Source organism: Tupaia chinensis, unplaced genomic scaffold, assembly GCF_000334495.1.
Source record: "Tupaia chinensis unplaced genomic scaffold, TupChi_1.0 Scaffold000045_1, whole genome shotgun sequence".
NCBI lineage: Eukaryota > Metazoa > Chordata > Mammalia > Scandentia > Tupaiidae > Tupaia > Tupaia belangeri.
This window is the reverse complement of record NW_006159501.1, coordinates 560,323-575,496: the sequence shown is the minus strand read 5'-3', so window position 1 is coordinate 575,496 and position 15,174 is coordinate 560,323. Positions and strand designations below refer to the sequence as shown.

The 15,174-nt window shown below is 35.2% G+C and overlaps 1 long non-coding RNA gene across 1 annotated transcript; it reads right to left on the bottom strand.

Annotated features, from left to right (window-relative positions):
• Positions 1 to 1,164: 1,164 nt before the first annotated feature.
• Positions 1,165 to 14,307, bottom strand: LOC102476109 (uncharacterized). Its single transcript, XR_333325.1, has 3 exons — positions 14,285 to 14,307; positions 4,932 to 4,982; positions 1,165 to 1,291 (listed from the first exon to the last, which is right to left on the bottom strand). It is a non-coding gene; the product is annotated as an uncharacterized LOC102476109 (long non-coding RNA).
• Positions 14,308 to 15,174: the final 867 nt, after the last annotated feature.

Below are 15,174 nucleotides of genomic sequence, written 5' to 3'. Positions count from 1 at the left end.
AAGAAGAGAATGGAAAATCACACAAGAGGCTTTCACATACCAATCCTGGATATGCTATACATTATTTACATTCATTTTTCATTTTCTGTCCTAGACCACACTTAACTGGGAGAAAGTCTAGGAAAGGTGATTCAAATTTATGTCTCAGAGAAGAAAAGAAATATTGTAGAACTTGCTGGTCTCTATCATAAGTTTCTATAATGGTCCAAGCACAGTTGTAAACTTTTCATAAACACAGTTTATAAACCTCCACCCACATAATAACCTTTTATGAATGAATAGTTATTCATATTTTATAAATCAACAAATGAGGTTCAAAGGAATTAAGTAACTATATGACTAGATACCTGCTAAGTTACAGAGACAGTACTCATATTTTAAGTTGACCTACTGAACCTTGAACTTCAATGGCAACAAGACAGACTGGGACCAACCATTCTGAGAGCTGATTGTACAACATTACCAAGTGATTCGTGCCAACAACAGATCCAAGAGGTATACTTGGCCCTAAACACCTTACCAAAGATCAACTTTCCAAGTAGAAAAATCAACCTTATTTTATTGCATAGGGCAGAAAGAAAGACAGATGGAATGAGACAAGTATTACCAAAGAAGAGACTTGCCCAGTGGTTGTTGGAAAGTCTTAACATCTCAACCATTTCTTATTTAGTTCAGGTTCTGGTCGCACATGTCTATCTCCAAGTCAAGATCTTAATCTTGGTTATTATCAGTTACTAGGCCTGTAATGTGATAGGAGAGCTTGAGAGCTGGTGTAGAGATTGAGGGCATGCGTTGGAGAAGAGAGCAGAGAATAGTGATGTAACACAAACTTGGTTGATACCACAATTTTTAAAAAATGATGTCTATTTCCGAAAGACCCACCTTACCTGTTTTCTCAGTAACATTTGTCTGCAGAACTATTTATGTGTTTATGATCTCTGGAATTAAAGCTACACACTATAGACTGATTCTTGGAAAATGGGAACAACTTAATATGAACACAATGAAAAAGTCATAAGCTTCAGAGATTAAATTAATGTATAACATTAAACATGCTTAATAGCTGAGTAATCTTGAACATGTTAGTTAATTTCAGTAGAATGGGGACAAGATACTTTCATTCCCTAAGGATTCAATAAAACAACATATAGAAAGTACCTGTAACAGGAGCTGGGCCAATGGCTCAGTGATTAGGCACTTTGCAGAGGAAGCCAGATCTCTCATAGCTGAGCAAGGTTCAAATCTCCATCCTGCTGGCTGAATGCTGGCCTGTATTCATGTGTCCAGGGTACTGACAGAATGGAAAATTAGAAAAAAAAATTATTTCAGTGTGACCGGGTCCCTTGGTGTGTGCTCTGTCTTTCTCTCTCTCTCTCTGTACTTGCTCTCTCTCATTTATCTGTATGTGATTTCTTTCATGAAGAAAAATAAATTAACAAAATTGGACCATGGATGATATTAATCTCTCACTCATTATTGTTCTTACATATATAGCATCTAAAGAGGGCTTGGGACCCAATAGTTGGCAGTAGCAAAGACTGAAGACTCAAAGCAAAACACAAAATCAGTTATTCTAGACAACACCAGAATTTTCTTTGAACTCAGTTGAAACACACATTTCATCCTCCTAAAGAGAAAGGGTGAATTGAGTTCTATTTCTCAGGATGGTTAGAATATTTTTTGCCTTATTTATATTTCAGCACTAACTTAGCTTGATCTGTTTCCCTGTTAGAAGGAAAAGTCCCGAGGAAGGTAGTTTTATATATGAGAAATAACTCAGTGGTTTACAGGGATTAAGGCTCTCTGTAACGGTTCTATAATCCCAACCAGCCATGTCTAAGAGGCTTTGTATTTCATTAAAATCTTGAAATTAAATTACCTTTAGCTAAGCTTAAAGTTGGAAAATTTTACATATAGAGTAAATCACTATAAAATATTCTAAATATCCCCTAATTTTAATTTCTATGGCACTGAAAAAAAATGTAGGTTTTCTTGATTTCTATAGCAGTGAATATGACTCTAAGTCATCAGGGAAAACAGAAAAAATATAGCCTTTTGGAAATAATTTTAGTGGGCCAGATTCTTATCATAAGTACTCTACAGGGATTTTATATTTAAAAAAAAAATCAAAAAGTTGTTTTGCTCTGTCTTCAAACTGTAAGTCCATTCATTTATGTAATCTTAGGAAATCATTATACAGAAAACATGAGAAAATATATTTTTTAGATAAAAACTTGAGAAGGTTAGATGAGACAAGGACTTAGCCTATTATTTCTGAACATTTATATTAATGTAAAATATTTCATCTCTATTAGAGAAATATAAGTGGTAACTTAATACTTTCCTTACATTGAAATATTGGAATATAGTATCTTCTTAAATTGGAGTGGTGGAAATAAAACCTTAAAGTTCAAATTCCAGTTCTTCTGTCATTGTATTATTTGCTTCTCCCAAAAATATATTCAACTGAAAAATTTCTAAATTTCATCATATAATCAAAACTAGGTTTTTCTTTCTACCTTCCTATCATCCCAATGTAAGATTATTTGCCTCAGAAATGGAATTTAAAAAATCACTCTCAGGTCCCATTACTCCTAACAGGAATTAAAAGATAATATAAAGCAAATGCAACACTAAATTTCAGTGTAAGGTTATTTAGTATAACAGCATGGCCTTCCAAACCTCAAAGAGTAAATGATCAGAAAAATGTTAGATTATACTGAGTATATTCAGCTTAAAACAGAGAAAACATGTGTAAATTATTTTCAGTAATATTTATACTTGAAATAATTATTATTTTTAAAGTTTCAGTTTTTAAAAGAACCAACACTAACATAATTCATCTCCCAATGGGCTTCTGGTAGCCAAGATAGTTATAATTAGCTTAAAATATAATAATTTATTCCATTTGTCAGTATAAATGTAAGAAAAATTAGCTAATACTTATTAAATATTTGCTATCCAGTAAGCTGTTTTTTGGTTTTTTTTTTTGTTTTTTTGCTTTTTAGAGTTTTCACCTTAGGGAACCTACAGTCACCAGAGAGAGAGAGGCAGGAGAGACAGAGACAGTAAGAGGCAAAGTGAGAAATCACCCCTCGGGGGATAGCCACATGCAACCTCTTCTCCATTCTCCTCCTGGAATCTTGGGCACACACACACACAAGCACCCAGTGTGAATTTTAAGTTACCTGGTCTGGAATTTGAACCATGGTCAACCAGGTGGGAGTCCAGGGACATAACTACTACTCTATCTGCTAGCCCTCCAGTAAGTTTTTTACACATATTATGTCAGTAAATTTAAGTCCTATTTTCTTGATATGAAAGTCAAGGCCTAGAGAAAGAAATTTTCTCCCAGACATACAAGGGGTCCCAAAGGGTTTATGGGAGATGCATATTATTTTTTTAAAAAATGAAACTATGCATGAATTTGATTATTTTTTGCATTTAAAGAAACTCATACTTTCATTCCATTTTTTAGTTAACTTGAAGTCCCTTCATATAGCTGGTAAATGGAAAAATGAAATCTGACACAAAAATATCTGAAAATACGCACATTTTCACCATTTTGCAATAGCTTTTTCTTGATTTCATGATTAAGTCATTTTGAAACATACACTTAGTGAGTGAGTAACTTTGTACTGTATGGGAATTTGCTTACTTTTTAAAGAAGGTATTTAAATTTCATAGCAATGGATAGAATGAGTTTTGAATAAATAGCTGCTTTTTTTAAAACCTCTTTTTTAAAGGAGCATTTCCAGTTTATCATTTCAAAACTTAATGCAAGCTTTCATTTTAAGTAAAAAATAAAATGTCTATTTCAAGATATATGGACTTTTCTAATGCAACTTTGAGCCCTTCTTGAAACAGTCATTGCCTGGAAGCCTGAAGAAATCTTAATGCAACTTCCAAATGAATCTAACTCTTCTAGGGAGTAGCTTTGGCACTGGGAGAATTTGGCTCAGCAGATTTCAGCAAAGTCCCAGCCCAGGAAGTCAATTAGCTCAGAAAAGTGAAACATCTGAAAATGTAAATTATTAGTTCAGTTGCAACTCTATGTGTTACATGTGTAAAGATGCAAAAACACATTTGTTCAAAGGATTTATCATTCACTGCCACATTGGACAGTACAAAAACTTAGATATCTTTACATAAACAGATGAGTCATCTCTTATAAAATACAATTTTCCATGTAAGCAAGCTATTGATGAATGTGGAGTGTAAGACATTTTCTCTTTGGCTGTTGTAAAATTTTCTGCAAGTGATAAGAAATGCAATAAGTTCATGAAGATAACTTGTCACTTAGGAGAAGGAAGCCAAAGGGGTCCCAAATCTCTCTCTCCCAAGTCCCAAAGCAAATGCCTTAGCCAGAAAGCTTTCGCTGTCTGAGATGAGTAATGGGGCTAGTGAGTTTCCTCCAGCTTCGGAAAAGAAAGGCACAGATGCCTCCCGATGTCTTTTGTGGCTGACACCAGCTAAATGTCTTCTATCTTAGAATTGGAACTTTTTTCTTTTATCCTTCTAAATCAGAATTGATAATGAATTATAAAGTGACTGGAGTATGACTGGATATGTTCATTCTAGAGATGTTATTCCAGGTGACTCATGTTTCTGTCTCTCTTTCAAAATAAGCACTTAGCTGTAAGTATTAGCGGAATTAAGAAAGATGGGAAAACCCTGTTGTTTTCGACATTTTTCTTACGTGGCCCAGTTCTAGAATCACTATCCAACAAATACCACCCAAACATTGATATCAATTACAGATTTAAGCAACCCTGACCCTACCGTAACTTCTGCCCCCTGGAAGTAGTTCTTTAGTAGATCTTCTCCACCCCTCAAAATTTTCCCACCCTCTTCTTCATTGCCTCTTTATTTAGAATATATCTGCATTTCATCATACTAGGTTGCATTTATTTTTCAGTTTGTCTGCTCACCTTCTGTATTGGACCATGAGACTTCCAAATGCATGGAATAATTCTCTTCCACTGAAAAAAAAATTCAATTAGTCCTTTTTACTGGGACTGCCTCCAGATAGTGCTTAATATTAGTGGAATATTAAAAACTTCAATTAGTTAACTAATCAGACATTTATTAATAATAATGAGATAATTTATGATATGAATTTGATCTTAGACTTCTAGCATTGAGAATGCTGGATTTCATTATGGTAGAGTATGTCTAATAAAGATTTTCTTCAGGTTAAATACTATCTATCTTTCAATATTATCACCTTTCTATTCTAATAAAATATGACATTATACATTTCATGGTAATATATAATAATACCTTTGAATTAGTGGGGGAAAAAATAAATAATTCACCTCCCCTAAAAGCATTTCTACCAATATCCTTATGAAGTACATTCTTGCATTTGTTTTGTAGTAAGAATATTCCTGTTGAATTACTGCAGAAACAAACAATTATAACCATAATTTAACTAATGGTGAGAAAAATGCTGAGTGGTAATTGATAACTTTGCCAAAACTACCCTGCACCATATGGAAAATAATAGTGAAATGTGGATCTTAATTGGTATATATTTACTTAATATGCATAATTTGGAGTTTCTTAGACTTTTTTAAGTGTTATATTTTTCTCATTATAAAGAAAGAAAATCATCATTGAAAATGTGAGACATAAATGAAAAACCCACATAGAAATAAATAAGCATATAGACAGGCCCAGGGACAGTTACTATTTTTTTAAGAGAGTTCTTGTTGTTGTTGTTGCTATACAGCATGTGTACTCACCAGAGACAGAGACAGAAAGTGAGAAATCACCCCTCAGCGGCCATGCCGCAATCCTTTCTCCTCTTTTCTCCTCTCAGGAATTTGGACATGCATGCACTTGTGCTCAGCATGAATTTTAAATTGCCAGGTCTGGGACTCAATCTGTGATAGACTATGTGGGAGTCCAGCGAAATAACCATTATGCCATCTGCTGTTCCCAACAGTTACTATTAATATTAGATATATTTTCTTCCACAGTCAGTTACTATTAATATTAGATATATTTTCTTCTACAGTTTCTTCTATATATTTTAAAATAAAAATTAATAGTTTACGTAAAATTATATTTTTAATATTTTCATGCCTATATGTATAAAATTGTATATATATTTGGAATTATAATCTTTCATAACTATGGCTACAAATGTTGTTTGTTTATATCTTCAACATTTTTTCCAAAAAATTTCTTTAGTAACGAAAGAATGACATAGTATACAGCAAAATTAATGCACACTAGAAAATGTACACGTTCATTCCCCCATTCTATGCCCCGTCCCCCATTCTCTTCCAGGAAAAAAAAAATGTTAAATATACCTGCGCATGTAGGATTCTTCTTAAAACTTCCACAAATAGGTCCTCATGAAAAAAAATACTAGTGTGTATTTTGTTTGGTTCAGGTAATATCTTGGACATCTATTCATATAATCTCATATATAAACCTGCCTTTCTGTTTTTACTAGGAATGTCATACCTTTTGAAAATGTATTAGCTTAATAGGCAAAAGGGGTATCTCATTACTAAATTCATTTTACTTATATTTTTAGTGAGATTAGACATTACTTTTAAGGTATTTAATTTTCATTTGTAGTTTACCATTTCATGAACTTTATCAATTATATGTCTGGTGTAAGTGACTTTAAAAGCTATTTTGGACAAATTCAATTTTACAAGTATATCTACCTCTACTCTAATTCCAACACCAGACCAACGTTTTCCTCTGTACTAGACAGCTCTTGTAGTGGTAACCAGGCACAGCTTGGAGACTAGAGTCAGAAGTCTGCAGAGGTTCTGGAGACCAGTGTAGAAAACCCCAGTCCCACAGGTCAGCAGGTAGTGTGGAGGTTAAGGCACTGCATCCCACGTGGCTGCCTGCGTGGTCTGTCTCCAACCCAACAGCTTGAAAATCACTCCAGGTTTGTGTGCCTGCATGCCCAAAATTTTGAGAGGAGACTGAAGAAGGAATTGTAGTGTGACCATCCCCTCTGGGGTGATTTCTCACTTTCTTTTTCTTTTCTTTTTTTTTTTAACTCTCTGGCGAGCGTATGTCTCAATAACAAAAGGCAATAAAATTTTTTTAAAAAGAAAAATGAGTCCTTTCCTGTGAAACTGGAACTGAAGTATGAATTTCTCTACTCTATTGTAGTTAGCTAGAGCCATGTGACTGTACAAAGCTAATTAAAAGTAACCAAAAGTGGGACCAGCAGTTAGCGTAATGGCTATGTCGCTGGACTCCCACGTAGTTGACCACGGTTCGCGTCCCGGACCCGGTGGCTTAAAACTCACGCTGGGCGCATGTGCGTGCATGCCCAAGATCCCGAGAGGAGAATGGAGAAGAAGCGATTGCGGCGTGGCCAATACCCTGGGGAGTGATTTCTTGCTTTCTGTCTCTCTGTCTCTCTCTGTCTGTCTGGCGAGTGCACGCGCCCTATAGCGAAAGCCTCTCCAAAAATAAAAATAAAAATAAATAAAAAATAAAAGTAACTGAAGGTTTGAATAGCCTTGTACAATTCCCTATTTCCCTTTTGCCCCACTGTGGAAAATTTTGCAGCCTTAAGTTAAAGGAGGATGCCTTAAGAAGTTAGATGATCTCATTTATGTATGCTGAAGACCCAGAAGACTCAGACTTGCAGTCTGAATCTGAAGGTCTGAGAATCAGGAGAACTGATGGTGTAGGTTCTAGTCCAAGTCTGAGGTATGAGAATCAGAAGTGTCAATGGCATATGTCCCAGTCCAAGTGGGAAAAATGAAGTCCCAGCTCAAGTAGTAAAGCAGAGAAAGAAAGTAAATTCTTCTTTCCTCTGCCTTTTTGTGCTTTTAAAGCCTTCAGTGAATTAGACAATACCCACCCACATTGGGATGGGTGGTCTATTTTATTCAGTTTACTGATTGAAACACTAACTTCTTCTAGAAACACCCTCACAGACCATACTTAGAAATCATACTTAGCAAGATATCAGGATATCCCATGGCCTAATCAGACTGAAACATAATTATCTAGTACAGGGCCTTAGGTCCTTCTAAATATAAATCTTCTCAGGAAGAAAAGATCTATGAAGGCCCTTGGGGTTGCCATTAAATAAGATTAAATAAATGTGTAATCATATTACAATTACTAAACACACAGAAAACAAATCATCATAAACTCAATCAGTACAAATAAAATACAATATATTTAGAAACTCAAATTTACAGGGTTTTAAATTTTCAAATATAAACAAAATAACTTTCTTTTGAATAAAATATAAACAAATGATGAAATCATAAAAAATAATAGCTATAAAAAGACTAATAAAATATTAGGTATATCTCAAAATGAAACAAATATATACTGCCTATAAATAATACAATATATAATAATATATATTATATGTGATGTTATATTTAATTTACATATATTATAATGACAGATTCCTGACATTAATTTGATATAACTAGATTAGAAAGTAGAAAATATAAACAAGACATTAAAGGAATCTAAAACTAATCTCTTGTGAGTTTAAAAGACAGATTGGAAATATGAGCAAAGAAACTCTATTTAAGTATTTAATAGCTAGGAATATCCAGAAGTGATAAAATATATGAATTCATAAATAAAGGAACACATTATATGACAAGAAACATATTAAAAAAAACCATAATTTGTTAAAGCTTTACAACCTTTATAAACAAGGAGAAGCTCTTAAGAACAATGTGAGAGGGGCCAGCAAGTGGCATAGTGGTTAAGGTGCTGGATTCCCATATGACTGGCTGCAGTTAGAGTTCCAGACCTGCTGACTTAAAACTCACACCGGGCATATGTGTTTGTGTGCCCAAAACCCCAAAAGGAGAATAAAGAAGAAGGTATTGCATCACGACCATCCCCACTACGGGGTGATTTCTCACTTTCTCTCTCTATGTCTCCGTGTTAAGCACACAAGCCCTATTATCAAAAAACAGCAACAATGATAACAACAACAACAACAACAAAACTCTAAAAAAAAGGGGAAAAAACAAGGTGAAAGAGAAGGCAAATCTGCTACAACTCTGAATACCATACTCAATGGTAAATGACTGAAGCTTTGTTTCTCCAAGAGCAAAAAGGCACAGATGTCTCCTTTAATATCTTGTGTTTAATAGAATACTAGAAGTCCTAGCCAGAGCAATTAGGCAAGAAAAAGGAAATAAAAGGCATCCAGATTGGAGAGAAAGGCATAAAATTCTCTCTTTCACAGATGATATATTCTTGTATGTAGAAAACCCTTGAAATTTCCTCCCAAAAAACCATTATAACTAAACATTGAATTTATCAAAATAACAGAATACAAAGTCAATAGACAAACATCAATTGCATTTCTATATACCAATGATGAATAATCTGAAAAGAAACTTAAGAAAACAACTGCATTTACAATAGCTTTAAAAAGATAAAATACATAGTAATTAACCAAAAAGATGAAAGACCTGTACAATATAAATTCTGAGATGTATCTGAAGCAAATTAAATTTAACATAAATAAATGAAAAAATCCACATTCACCAAGAAACTTAATATTGTTACGATGTCCCTACTACTGAAAACAATCTGCTGCAATCCCTGTTACAATCCCAGTAACATTGCTTCTGAATAAGTAGACAAATTCATCCTAAAATATATAAGGAATATTAAAGGACCTGAATAGCAAAAGCATTTTCATAAAAGAATAAAGTTTGAGGACACATATTTTCTAATTTGAAAACTTACTACTGCTATAGTAGTAAATATAGTGTGGTATAAATACTATAAAATCTGGCATAAAAATGGGGATATAGACCAATGGAATATAATAGAAATTCCAGGTATAAATTCTCATGTATAGGGTCAAATATTAATAATTTTCAACAAGGGTGCCAAGACCATTCAATGAGGGAAAAAGACAGTCTTTACCCAATGGTACTGGAAAAAAACTAGATAATCATACACAAAAAAAAAATTGACTCAAAATGAATCAATGACCTAAATGTAAGACCTGAAACTATAAAACTCTTGGAAGGAAACATTAGGCAGAAGATTCACGATCACACATTTGTTAACATTATTTTTGTAACACCAAAGACACAAGTAAAAAAAAAGAAAAAGAAATAGACAAATTAGACTTCATTAAAATTTTAAAGGTTTGTGCATCAAAGGTCACTAGCAATATGCGACAGCCATTAAACCTACTTTTCATAGCACAAATATGAGTATCTGACATTGTATTTAAACATAATAGAAGGCTGAAATAAGTGAGGATTGAAGTCAATAGCAAAGAAATAGTTTTCGCAAAAGTTAAAATGGCTTGGTGATATGGATTCAGTCAGAAAGTCAGCTATATGTTCTTGTCTTTACGACATTTAAACATATCAATGGCCTTCTCTAGAGTTCAGATTCCTTTTTTATGCTGGAAATAAGGAATTAATCAATTTTCAATTTTAAAGAGAGATTGAAAAGTTGTTCTAGGAATGTTCTGAGATGATGTTGGTGACTGGAAAAATACTGAGACAGGACCTCTCTGGGTTTCGTGATCTTCCAGATCACTTCCTCACTCCACATCTACTGACACCCTGGGCGAAAATTCAATATTCTGCTTTATTAAGAACAGATTTCTCTCTTCTATACATATTTCTTACTGACTTCAAAGCCTTAAAGTTAGAGAATTTATAAGCACTATATATACGTATATATAGCATCATCTTCCTTTCATTCATTTAACATTCATGCACATTTTTAGTGACTCCATTTAATCTATGTAACATTTATTGATAATATACTTTAGGTTAGTCTCTATGTAGAGAAGTGAGAGTAACAAAATAAATAAGTTGTAAATAAGAAACTTATTTAGGAAACTCTAAGTTTCTTCTTATTTTAATTTTTTTTTAAGACTTTTTAAAAGAGAGAGACAGAGAGCAAGAAATCACCCCCTGGGGGGATGGCCACACCACAGTCCCTTCTCTTCCATTCTCCTCTCTAGGTTTTGAGCATGCATGTACACACGCCTGGCGTGTTTCAGGACTTGAACTGCAGTCAACTATCTGGGAGTCCAGTAATGTAACCCTTATGCCATCTGCTGGTCCTTGAAACTCTAAATTTCTTAAAACTTACAGCTTATTCTAAAAAAACCTGCCTATTTATTCATCTATCAAAGATTCAGTGAGCTCCTACACATGAATTAGGCACTGCTATCATGAAACTCTCATGGGAGACAGTTAAGCAAATAAATGCATCAACCCCATCAGAGAGTGAAAGTGCTACAAAGGAAAATAGTGGTGGGAGGTTAATTTATAGAGGTTAGATGGGAAGTTTCACTGGTGCTTGAATTAAAAGAGGAGGACACCCATGCCAAGCTCTGTAGCCAGAGGAACATTTCAGTGAACGAACAGGCAGAAATGATTGGACCAGCTCAAGAAAAAAAAAAACGAGATCAGAGAGACTGGACATTTGTATGGAAAAAGATTAAGATACAGGGGTACTTCAGGGAGAGTTCTCTTCCCTATCTAATCCTTGGTGCTCATTCCCTTAGATTAGGTCTTCATTGAAACCTGAATGCTCCCAACTAAAGCTGGGTAAGTGTTTTCTGCACTGTATTAATTTGCTAAGGTTGCTATAGCAGAGTACCACAGATGGGGATAGCTTAAACAATTGAGGTTTATTGTCTCACTGTTCTGGCTAGCAATCTGAGATCAAGGTGTGACCAGGTTTATTTTCTTCTGAGGTCTCTCCCGTGGGCTTGCAGATGGTCATCTTTTGAATATACCCATGTGACTTATTTTATCTTAATTTCTTCTTTACAGTCCTCATTTCTAGATAGACTCGCATGTTAAAGAGCTAGGGGTTATGGCTTCAACACATACATTTTGGGGGTGGAGAGGATGGTCACAATTCAGCCCATAACACACACCTTAAGTAAAAAGTGCAGACTGAGAGTGGAAGAATTATTTCCCATTATGATATAAAACATTTAGACAAGGGTTGGGTTTTGAAGGCATTGTAGATTGACAGAATAAGTGTACATTTTAAGAGAAGTGGAAATCAAGTGGTAATTTGTCATGATGTGATCTAAAAATGTTCTCATGTCTATGTAGAGAATAATTCTAAAATGATGTAAGTGAGTTGAATTTGGGTGATAACAGAGGAGATGGCAATAAATTCTCAGATTTCAGATCTATTTTGAAATGGAGTTAGCAGAATTAGTTGATCAATGAGATGCAGGACTAATAGGAAGAAAGAAATTAGGAAGGACACAAATGACTTGAGCCACTGAATGTAGTTGTTATATCCCAGCATGAATTCTTTATAGTTGTGTAATCTTTTACTTTTGCTTTTAAAACTTTTTATTTAGAAAGCAAGAAAAACCCTCAACAAGGTTTTATACTGTGACATTCCCTGCCCCATCAGCCTTCTGGTCAGCCAGGGCCACAGACACATGCACTCTTAGAGTGGTCAAGTCAACCCAGGATCTGAAATTCCAGCCTTCCACATGGCTTCCAGCACTGCAGAAGACACCTACTGTCTGCACCTGCTGTGTGATTTTGAGCAAGTAATTTGAACTCTATGAGTCTCTGTTCCCTGACTGTGTAAGATGGAGCTAGTACTATTTTTTTTATAAATTAGTTGCAAGGATCAAATGAAATGCCTGTAAAATAATGTGCAAAGTTTGTGACTCACAGTAAATTGTGAATGGGTACATTAAGTGCCAACCCTTCCAGATAAAGAACATGCTAATATATTCATGAAGCAGCTAGGCAGCATCTAATTAAAATGCCCAAATGGGAAAAACTGTTGAAAGGTGCCTACCTCATGTTAGAAATAAGGAAAATCAACAGAGGCCTAGATGAGAAAATCTCCTCTGATGGGGTGAATGTTGGGGCAAGTCTAGAACTAAGTAGGACTTTAATTCATTGAAGAACAAGAAGCCCTGAGCTGTTTTTCTTTAGAGAGAAATTTTTTTCTATAGGGCACCTGCACTAGCCAGAAAGATAGAATGAAAGTGAGAAATCACTCCCCAGGAAGGATGATCAAACTGCAATCCTTCTCTTCCATTCTTCTCTCAGGATTTTGAGCACGCCCACAAGTGCACCCACGTGAATTTCAAGCCACTAGGTTTGAGACTCAAACCATGGTTGACTATGTGGGAGTCCAACACCTTAACCACCACACTACCTGCTGGCCCCAAAGAAGGCCTGAAGTTTTAATGGGCTCCCCCAAAGTCAAGAAGTATAATGGTTTATACTAAATTAAAGTCTCAACTCTGATACTCTCAAGTAGACCTTGGACTTCTAATATAATTTCTTTTAGCTACATTGTTTTGTAAATAAAATGGAGATTGCATTTATTGGTCCATAATCTAGAGTTAGATCTTCGACTTAGTTTTTAGAAATCTTAGATTCTCTGGAACAACAGATGACGTAAGGGTAACATTACTGACCTCCAATACAGTCAATCGTGGTTTGAGTCCCAGACGTGGCAGCTTCAAACTCACACCGGGTGAATGAGCATGTATGCCCAAGATTCTGAGGGGAGAATAGAGGAGAGGGGATTTTAGTGTGGCTATCCCCCCCTGGGGGGGGGTGATTTCTCACTTTTGGTCTCACTGTCTCTCTCTGTCACTCTGGCGAGCAGCGCACACATGCCCTAGAGCAAAAACTCTCTCTGGGGAAAAAAAAAAGAAGAAGAAAGAAAGATATCTTAGATTTTTAAGCTGAAAAATTCAGTCTTCAATAAAAAAGTTGTAGATTAATGTTTCTAGAGGGAATCATATTTTTAAAAAATCATTCATTTCTTAGGTCATTGCTAATGATTAATTTAAATATTGAAGAATATTAACTATGATCTAGTTAAATTTTTTATAGGAGAGATAAAGACAAGACATTTAGCCATCATGCCACAATCCTCCCTCAGCTTTCCCAGCCAGCCAGGATCATGGGTGTGCACTCATAGCAAAGATCACCATATTAATGCTCAGCTGTATCTGATGGACTCCACCTATAATTTCAACTATTGTAATAATTATCTACTTGCCCAGAAATTGTTATTTAATAATGATACAATATTAATCACAAATATCTAAGAAAACATAATAATGAAGTAATTGAATGAAGAGCCAGAATTATGAAAGATTTTCATTGCATCTACTGCATACACCGACCAGTCAGCTATTTTGTTATTTCTCAAAATAACATGATCTTAGCTTCTTTTACAGCTCTCATATTCAAAGATCTGAGTATTACTACATGAAGTCTTCTGCCTTCAGGTGCTAACCTAGACTAGGTCTTCTGTTACTCACCTGCCCTTGGCCTGGTGCTAACATCAGCCTCTGGAAGTGGAGAACTGGTTTCTGAACTCCGAATCCACAGAGGGGCTCCCCCTCTAGTCAAATCCCCTTGTTTCCAGGCCAAGTTTGAGCTGGGGCTTCTGGGCACCAGGGTGAAGCAGAAACAAGTAATAGGAACCAGACTAGAGGTCAAGTCTTGTTTTCCTTTGACTGCATGCTTGCTGCTCCCCTGGAAACTGCTGCAGGGAGTGTTCTCTCCCTCACCTAATCATTGTCCCCCACCCTTTTAGCCCAGATCCCCATGGAGACCTGAATGCTCCTGGCTGAAGCTGGGAAAGCATTTTTCACACCTTAAATAAAATGTGCAGATTGAGGGTGGAAGGATTATTTTCCATTACAATATGAAACATTCTGGCTCTTTTCCCAGAGTTTATAATAACCCCTGGAAAGCTTTTTCTCCTGAAGTACAGTCCTAGAAACCAGCTAGAAATGAACTGGGAAGTCTGGACTACAGATTTACTAGGGAAGGAGAACCCATACTCATGGGAAGGTTGGGACTCTAGGTTTGTTTCTTACCTAGTTCAAGATCACAAAGAGCTGTGGATACCTACAGAGTCCATTCAGTCCTTTGTCCCCTTTCTCAGAGTCCCAAGGAAGTAGATTAATTTAATGAATTGCAGCTTAACTTTGGAATATTGGAGATCTCAAAGATAGGCAAACCCAACAATGAAAAAGTCTCCATTCATGAATTCTATTTCTTTAATTATCTTCGATATCATTTAAAATTAGATTTCTGTTCAGAATAGTTGCTGTAGAAAGCAATTCAAATCCTAGTAGATTAATCATATTAATGTTTATTTCTTGATTACATCATGGTGAGATGACTGTGTGATGGGCACGCT